A 10,417-nucleotide genomic window follows, 5' to 3' on the forward strand; every position below is an offset into this window, starting at 1 on the left:
TTGTTCTTTTCCTACTACTGAATATGAATTGGGGTAATAACAAGGATTACTCTCTGTCAGTGAGAGTTAATACTGCAGTCATCTGGAATGGATAGTAGCCAATTCTTTTCTTGTCCTAGCTATTCCACGAACTAGACATTCCAGCTCTCAGCTTGATTAATTCTCTCTGGCTATCTCCTATGTCTAGAATGTTCTCTTTTATCAACCACAACTATTAACATTCCCATTTCCTTTGAATCTCACATTTTATAGGAAGCTTTGCTCAATCTTTCTTATTCCAGTGCCTTCTGTTTGTTACTTATTTCTTATTTATCCCGTATATAGATTGCTTATATATATTTATTTGCATGTTTTGTCTCCCATTAGACTGTAAGTTCCTTGAGGGCAGGGAATGTTCTTTGTTTCTTTTTATATACCCAATGCTTACTTAGTATAGAGCTTGGCACATAGTAGGTACTTAATAAATATTTATTGATTGATTGATCATTTGAACAAATTATTCCTTATATTGTTCCACAAGAACACAAATGAAGCAATTGAAGTCTTTGGGTCTCTGTGAATAATAACCCATAGCAAACGCATAATTGTTTTGACTGAGAAGTAAGAACTAGAATTTTGTCCTCACAAAGTTAATTCTGATAATTTTCTGCCTCTATTAATATAGACACAACATAGAATTTATATGTCTTAAATCACATAGTACAATCAAAAGAGAGTTGAATATGCAACACTGAATTTGGAGTCATGGAATTCAATTCACATTTTTGCTTTGTCAATTACTGCTTTGTGACCTTGAACCAGTCGTTATACCTTTCTGGGTGTTAGTTTCCTCATCTGTAAATATGTATATGTGTAGAAGGACTAGGCTAGGTGATCTCTGAAGTCCTGTCCAGCTCTAGATCTATGTTCATCTGATATAATCAAGTGGTGTCAATCTCAAATAGAAAAGGAAACTTGCTAATGCATATTGATATAGAAAAACACAAATTAATATCATCTAAGTTGTATTGTATTTTTCTTCAGTTAAATAGGAGCCAATCATTTTAATCTTGTTCAAGCTGCATTTTGGGGTCTACAAAGCAGCAAGCTGCAAATAAATTTGAGAAACCTGACTACAAATCTAAGTATTAGAGGCCATGTTGAGCTGAAAGAGGGAGCAAGAGTTAATAAGTTGCCTGACAGCAACAGGAAGTAGACATCAAAGATATTTTTTTCACAGTTCAGACACAAAATACTATTTTTTTCCTAATTTACTGATTTCAGTTTTTAAACTTTAGAGAATCTGAGCAGAGAGGTGGTACTAAAGTTTGGGAGTGGGGTAGGTGAAGGAAGAAACCAAAAGTAGACTTCATTAATATGACTTCTCAAAATCTGAGAAAATCTATATATTTAATATTGCCACTCCTTATTAGTTAATTTGCCCCCTTTTCACATCTGTTTTACATTTACTCATTCAAAATAGCACAAATACAAAATTACACAATATTTTCTTGGCTAGGCTGAGGGATGAGACCTACCATTTCATTGCTATAAGGAACATTCTAATAAGAAAACTCCTACCAATGCAACTTAGTCCCTTTTCTATTACTTAAGGATTAGAGAGTTGCCTAGGGTACTGAGAGTTTAAGTGAGTTGGTCAGAATAATAAAGATGATATTATTAGAAGTGGTAGAAACTTGATCTTAAAATGTCTTGGAAAAATTTGATCGTAAGGAATTTTGGGAACTAAGGATAAAATGACAAATGCAACTAATTAAAGAATGATTATAATTTAAGATATTCTACCTAACAGGTAAGGAAGCTAAAACACATCTATCCAGGATTCCATAAGCTAGGTTTTTAGTACTTAAATTCTAACACTAAATCTTACTATACTCATACTCTAGTTAAAACTTATTTTTCTTATGGGTTATTCAATGAACAACTATACACAATTTTACAAATGTTAAATTATACACTATGCATAATAAATGGGTTGTATCATAAAAAGAATTGTAAAAGAACTATGGATGACATCTGTAGGAGGAAATGATATTCAAGAAAATAAGTATTTCATAATGTTTGTTTTCTCCATGAAAAGGGTTTTTTGAATATACTAAATGAGATATTTTGTATGGGAGGAATTTGTTAGATTCTAAGATAAGTGTTTTAATAAAATGGATAAAATCATGCTTTTTTTTTTTTTCCCCATCTCAGGGTTTGCCACAACTAAGTTTCCTACTTCTGACAAAGTAGTTTGGGGTTTCTGTTTTTTTTTTTTTTTTTTACCTGAACAAAAATGAGAGCTGAATTTCTCATTTTAAATTCAAACTGGATTAGATGTCATTTTTTTTAAATTGTAGCTTTTTATTTACAAGATACATGCATGGGTAATTTTTCAGCATTGACCCTTGCAAAACCTTCTGTTCCAACTTTTTCCCTCCTTCCCCCCACTCCCCTCCCCTAGATGGCAGGTAGACCTACATGTTAAATATGTTAAATACAATATATGTTTACATAACCATACAGTTATTTTACTGCACAAGAAAAATCGGACTTAGACATAAGGTTAAAAATAATCTGAGAAGGAAATCAAAAATGCAAGCAGACAAAAACAGAGGGAGTGAAAATGCTATATTTTGGTTCATACTCATTTCCCAGAGTTCTTTCGCTGGGTGTAGCTGGTTCTCTTCATTATTGAACAAATGGAACTGATTTGGTTCATCTCATTGTTGAAGAGAGCCACATCCATCAGAATTGATCATCATATAGTATTGTTGTTGAAGTATATAATGACCTCCAATAGACCTCATTTTTGAGGGTCCTATGAAAAACACAAGCAAAAGACAAAATTTAAAGGGGATGACGTAGACAAATCAGTTTTAAGGTCTTCAGTTTCCTACAGGTCAGTAAGCTTATTATATTGCTCCTGCTCTCTATTAATTTTCCTAATATAAATTTTTCCACCAGAGAGGCTAGTTTTCATTACAAAATGTATGTCAAGAGACTCTCTCCAACCTTTAATCTGTTAACCACTGTCAATCTTCTACTCTATATCAAGGTTCCATTTTTTTTTTTTTCAAAGTGGCAATACATCATCACCTGGACAATTTTATCATTGATTATACCCCTTTCCCCAAAAAGTATAATTCTGTATAGCTAAGCAGATTGCATTAGTTTGTCAAAATGACCCATATATTCCACTTGAAAGCTGAAAGCAGTTCTTCCTGACATTTTTGTACTGAAAAGTATAATGCAAAAACTTGCTATATCTACTGATTTAGGATGAACAAAGTATCCTGATAACAAAGGTTCTTAAACTTTCTTAGGTCATAGAATCTTTTTGCAATCTGGTAAACCCATGAAACCCTTTGCAAAACAAGACTTTTAATTGCATAAAGTAAAATGTATGGAGTACCAACATTGCTGGACTGAGTAGAGTGGTAAATTTTTCAGCCATCTAATAAGAATATGATAGAATGCACAGATAAGATGCAATTTGTGTTGGTTGAAGGATTCATTCAGAGAAGGAAATAACAGGGTTTTGGTGTATCAGATTATGTTTGAGTCGTTGAATCATAATGCCATGCTATTATGATAAGATGGAAAACATGAATCTAGATACAGAATACCTGGATTCCAATCTAAATTCTGACACTTACTATCTCTGTGACTTTGACCAATTTACTTTATTCCTTACTTAGTCTTTGTTTTCTCATCTGTACAATGAGGGAGTTGGATGACATTACCTCAAACATCCCATATAGCCTTAATCTGTGATGATTATCTTACATGGTTTATATGATTACTTATCATTGGTTCTAATGTTGAATGATACTTCCCTTTGTTCTAATAAGATGCAGTAGCATGCCTTTCTCATCAAAACTTAATAATAATAATAAATTGCTCATTTTTATAAGCTTGATGTTCTAGTATCAGTTGCTCTTATGTCTCCCACTTACTTTACTCTATCTGTCCATGTCTTTTTTAAATCATCTATTTCCTCATTTCCTATCAATATTCCATGACTTTCTTATACTATAATTCATTAAGCCAGTCCTCAATTGATAATAATTCCTTTGGTTTCCATTTTTTTTGGCCATCACTAAAAGAGATGCTAAAAATATTTCTGTAAACAAATGAGTATGTGACCTACATATAAAAGGTTACATTATAAAAAACTTACAGAAACATAGAACAAATTAATTATCAAATTTATGGATGGTGGAAAAAGTCATTATCAAACAAGAAATAGTGAAGATCACAGAAAATAAAATGTATAATTTTGATTACATAAAATTTAAAAATTTTGTGCAAAGAAATTTAATAAAGATAAAATTAAAATGGAAAAAAGTCTTTGTAGAAAGTTTGTCTAATAAAAGTCTAATTTCCAAGATCTATAAGAAATTGATTCAAATTTATTTAAAAATGAGCCATTTACCAATTGATAAATGGCCTAAGGACATGAACGTATAGTTTTCAAGGGAAGAAACCCAAGATATCTATATCCATACTTTAAAAATGTTCTAAATCACTATTGGAAAAATACAAATTAACAAAATTCTTAAATTTCATCTCCCGTCCATTGAAGTGGCAAAGATGACCATAAAACAAAACAAAACAAAACCAAGAACATTTTTTTAAAAATCATGATAATGTAATAGAAAATAATTATACTAACATTGAAGAGTTATAACTCTGACTGTGATCATGACTGTTAGAGAGGAAAATGCTATACAGCAACCTTTTTTCTATTTTCCATTCAGTCTATTGGTAAATATGGTAATTGTGATTTTGGATGATATCAGGAAATTTGCAAAGGGATCATCAAATAGAAGGTCAACAATATGAAGAGAATGCATAAACTAAGAAGTTAACAGTTAACTTCTATTTTCATTGTCATCACAAAGAAAACAATACATTTTACACATGTTTTAGACTGAACTCAAGACATCCTGACTCACACGTCCAATTCAAGATTTACTATACTGGGAACTACAAAGTGTAAGAAGGACTACAAGGTAAGGCTGTTAAGAATATTCCTGGTGGTACAAATAGTTATAAACAACTGTTGTCCCCAACTAGTTTCTTTGCCTTAATAGTGAGGAGGGCCATGAAGGGGCCCTCAGACTACTTAGCCTTCTCCCTCTCTGCAAGATTTCCTTGGCTGCTTTCTTCTGTTTTGGCTGTTCTCCATACCCAGTTAAAGAGGCATGAATTTTAGAGCTAGATCGGGAATTGAGATTTAGTTATTTTACAGATAAAAAATTAAGACCTATAAGAAGTTGTGATTCCTCCAAGGTTACACAGAGAGCTAGTGGTAGGACTATGATCCTAGATGCTTTTGATTTTCAGGTCATCATTCTTTCTTTAAAAACCAAACTATGTTACTACTTCCTTTTTCTGGTTTGATTTTTTGATGTAAGTGGGGGTTAAGTGTCTGAGGCCAGATTTGAATCCAAGTCATCTTGATTTCAGGATCTATGGTCTATCCACTTTGCCTTTCTTTAAGAAGCAACTCAGACACAATATTTGGTATGAAGCCTTTCTTATCCCCAGATTGCTAGTGTCCTTTTTTTCCAAAGTGTCTTATATTTAAACCCATGTGAGGATGTGTATACAGTTTTGTGTTTATATATAAACATACACACATGCACACATATATATGTATATAAAATACTTTATTCTTATGTTGTATTATTTTAATATGAATTTATTTCTTCAATTAGAATGAGGGATTATTTCATTTTTTGTACTTGTATTACAGTACTTAGCACAGTGGTAAAAGCTTAACAAAGGCTTGTTGAATTATCTCTCCATGATTTGTAACTGTAAACACTATTCTCAGTTCAGTGTTCCCAATGTCATTTCACAGTATTGGACTCAGTCAGAAGACCAGTCTTCAAGTCCTAGTTCGCCAATAACTCCCCAATTTTAACTCTCATTTATCTTTGTCTTTTGTAAGATTATTTTGGGATTTTTTGGTAAAGATAAATTTGGATATCTTTGAACGATACACAAGGGAAATAATTTGATATCTTCTCCCCTGCTTCAGATGTTGTTGGTTGATTTACCAAGAATGCATTAGTTATATTATAACTTCCAATACTGCCTTTTAGTTTTGAGGGCATAAGACCTTCCTACTGCACAGGTAGATCACTGACAAATATCTGCCTGTGATGACCAAATGCTAGAATGTAACGCAGGGTATTAAATCTATTTCATTAAGACTGTTTCTTTGACTATAAATGAGGGTTTTGAATTAAATAATCTGTAAGGTTCCTTCTAACTCTGAAATTATGTTCCTGTGCAGATAAAACATTCTTTTATGACGCTATCACCCTCAGAAGCTATAAGGCTTCTGATTCCAAGCAAGGTCAGGTATCAGTTCACCCATAAAAGGATATTAAGAAGTTAGAGTTAAGCTAAGCAATGGGACTTCAGTAGGGCATGAGGGTAGAAGATATATATGACATGGTATATACAATCTTTTCTCCATTTTATTGATAAGTTTTCCTCTTATTTGTCTGTGGATTGATCATTGTTATAAAAGAAATTCTGACAAAGTTCTGAGCATGATTCATTTATTAGCAAGGCTAACGATTGCAAAGAAACAGGATCAATAGCCTTTCAATGATCAAAGTCCCAGAAGGAAGTCTGACAAAGTCTTTTATAGTGATTAATAAAATGATAGAACACAGTCTCAGGCAAAATAGATTTTTCTTCTCAACTGGCTATAAAGTAAAAGACTGAGTGGAAGGTCGAGTCTTGAAACAAGGATGAAAATAATGGTCATAACCTGAACAACTTGAAGTTACCCAAATCACAAGAATAGAATTGTGACCTAAGGTCACTTAGCTGGGTCAACTTGCAAGAGTAGGAACAGTGAAGAGAAATATTAAATCTAGCTTGATTAAGTCTTAACATAACAGAATTAAAAATCAAATTTCAATTTCACATCAATCCTTAGAGTGAAACCAACTGGAAAGTATTTTCATATTTTATTAAATTATTACAATATAATATAACAACATATACTGTGCTTAGTTAACTTGTGTATCATTTGTATTGTTTATCAATACCACTAATTTGTACTAGGGACCTATGTTGCATACTCGTTAACCTTTATTTCTCTGTTTCTTTTTTAAAAATTTTATTAAAGCTTTTTATTTACCAAAAAACATATGCATGGGTAATTTTTCAGCACTGACCCTTGCAAAACCTTCTGTTCTAAATTTTTCCCTCCTTTCCCCCACCCCTTCCCCTAGATGGCAGGTAGTTCAAAAGATGTTAAATATGTTAAAATATGTTAAATCCAACATAGGTATACAGATTTATACAGTTATCTTGTTGCACAAGAAAAATCAGATCAAGAAGGAAAAAAAAAGAGAAAGAAAACAAAATACAAGCAAACAACAACAGAAAGAGTGAAAATGCTATGTTGTGTTCCACACTCAGTTGCCACAGTCCTCTCTCTGGGTGTAGATGACTCTCTTCATTACCGAACAATTGAAACTGACTTGAATCATCTCATTGTTGGAGAGCCACCTCCATCAGAACTAATCAGCGTATATCTTCTTTTTCACATGTACAATGATCTCCTGGTTCTGCTGATTTCATTTAGCATCAGTTCATAAAATCTTCTCCAGGCCTCTTTGAAATCATCCTGTTGTTCGTTTCTTACAGAAAAATAGCATTCCATAACATTTGTAGATGACTGAAACTCTGAAAAGGTGTACTTGAATCTAAGATAGCAGAGTAATTAAGATTAAGTACCTATTCAATGTGACATAATGGCTCTATAAACATATACTTAGATGATATAGTCATGTGATGACTCTCCTCAGGATAGCACCTGCTGGATGTGTTGTGGTGAGCTAATTATAGGAAGGAGTGGAGGGCTGAGGGAGAGAGTCAGAGTCTCTCTGCCACATTGAGTTCAGTAGGGAAGACTTCAGGCTCTAGACTCCATATTCCAGGATCCATCTTTGACCAGCTTGCCTGCCTCCTTCACTTCTCCTCCTAAAGACCAAGGACTTTGATCCTGAGGCCCTCCAGAGAGCTAGTCTGGACATTACAAACATTCATATACCATAATTTATTCAGCCATTTTCTAATTGATAGGCATTCACTCAGTTTCCAGTTTCTTGCCACTACAAAGAGGGCTGCCACAAACATTTTTGCATATGTGGGTCCCTTTCCATCTTTTAAGATCTCTTTGGGATATAAGCCCAATAGAAACACTGTTGGGTCAAATAGTACACACAGTTTGATAACTTTTTGAGCATAGTTCCAAATTACTCTCCAGAATGGTTGAATCCGTTCACAATTCCACCAAAAATGTATCAGTGTCCCAGTTTTCCCACATCCCCTCCAACACTGGTCTTTATGTTAGCCAATCTGAGAGGTGTGTAGTGGTATCACAGAATTGTCTTAATTTGTATTTCTCTGATCAATAGTGATTTGGAGCAACTTTTTATATGACTAGAAATAGTTTCAATTTCTTCATCTGAAAACTGTCTATTCCACATCCTTTGACCATTTATCAATTGGAGAATGGTTTGAATTTTTGTAAATTTGAGTCAATTTTCTATATATTTTAGAAATGAGGTCTTTATAGAATCTTTGAATGTAAAAATGTTTTCCCAGTTTTTTGCTTCCCTTCTAATATTGTCTTCATTAGTTTTGTTTGTACAAAAACAAAACATAATATAATCAAAATTATCTATTTTGTGATCAATAATGATCTCTAGTTCTTCTTTGGTTACAAATTCCTTCCTCCTCCGTAGATCTGAGAGATAACTATCCTATGTTCTTCTAATTTGTTTATAATATCATTCTTTCTCTATGTGTTTCAGGCTACTTTCAAAGGCAAATGGAATTCATTTCTTCTTATACAAAAGTAATTTCTATGTTCTTCACTATCATTTCCATTTTAATGATTTTTGAGAGAGGAAATAAATGAAAACAGAATCAGCTGGACTGCATGTTTGACAAGACTTCAACAATCTTTCATTTTCTTGTTATGGGTGCTCTGTCCTTTAAAGATCTTAAATGCTCAGTGACCTAGTAGATCATCTTTGAAAGTTCCTGTTTGTAAAACTTTTCTTTATCCTGAAGCTAACATGGTGATAAACCTCTGGAAAGTTAGTCTTCCAACAAGAGAAAAGTGTATTTCATCTTGGGGTTCATATTTACAGCTTTTTCAGAGTAGTGTAGGATTTGCCAAAAGTTTGTATTCCACTGGCACATCATAGTGGAACCCATGGTCACACCTATTTCATACCATTTTACTCCAGAATTCTAGAGGCAGTTGACTGAATTCAGATAAATTTCCTCTGCCTCTTCCTTCCCTGGCCTCCTTCAAGACTTAGATCAAATCTTACCTCGTGCAAGTGTCAGGTGCTACACCTGTGGGCCTTACCTCCTTGTCTTGAGCTTCAATGTGCATCTGGACATGAACCAGCCGTGTTCCCCAAAGAGAGTCACAAGCCAGAAGAGATGAAATCAAGATGCTCTTTATTAGAGGCGCTTTCCTCTGCCTTCCTCTCCTTTACAATCTTTGGTCCCTCCTTATATCCCCTTTTTCACACCAACCTCAAGGAAGTAAGCTTATGCTGACATGGGTGATTCAGGAAGGGTCAGAGACCCCGACAAGGGACTTTATGCTGATGTGGCTGAATCAGAAAAGTCCTGGAGCTCACATCCTGATAACAGAGCGCTTCTCGGGACAAGCATGTTTTTTGGGTCACTGTGACTTGCTCTTCGACTTGAGCTATTGTCGGCAACCTTTGCAAGCCCCCAGGTCTCCTGTTTGTCAGGGGAACTACAAAGTAATCTCCAAACCATCACAGATTTCCTGCCTGGGCCCAAGACCCCTGAGCCCTGTGTCAGCACAAACTTCTTGCCTGCCGTCTTGGCCCCAACATGCAAGAAGCCTTTCCTGGTCACCCCTACTGTTAGTGCTCTCTATGTCTTCTATGTATATAGTCATTTATATTTGGTTTCCTCCAGTGCAAACATCCAACTTTTTGCCTTTCTTTGTAAACATGCCCAGTACCTCCTCAATGCTTAATAAACATTTATTGATTGACTGACTAACGTTGCTCTTGGAAAGGGCATCGGGAGAGAGTCACTGATGAAAAAGCAGGATCAGTGGATTTAGCTTAAGCATATCAATAATGAATCAATCAATAGTTGTCGATTGTACCTACTAAATCAGACATTGTGCTAAGTGTGGGGATACAAAAAGAGGCAAAAGTCAATCACCTCCAGTCTTCCTCCAAGGGAACCTCTCTAAGTAAGTATAGGGCAGAGGTTCGATTTTAAGCAATCGATAAATATTTATTGATCGTTTTCTATGTGGCTAAGCCTGAGAATACAAGGAGGCAAAAGATAGTCAGTCTCCTGCAGAAGTTGTGTCTACAATGGGACTTCT

The sequence above is a fragment of the Sarcophilus harrisii genome, chromosome 3 (genome assembly GCF_902635505.1).
Source record: "Sarcophilus harrisii chromosome 3, mSarHar1.11, whole genome shotgun sequence".
NCBI lineage: Eukaryota > Metazoa > Chordata > Mammalia > Dasyuromorphia > Dasyuridae > Sarcophilus > Sarcophilus harrisii.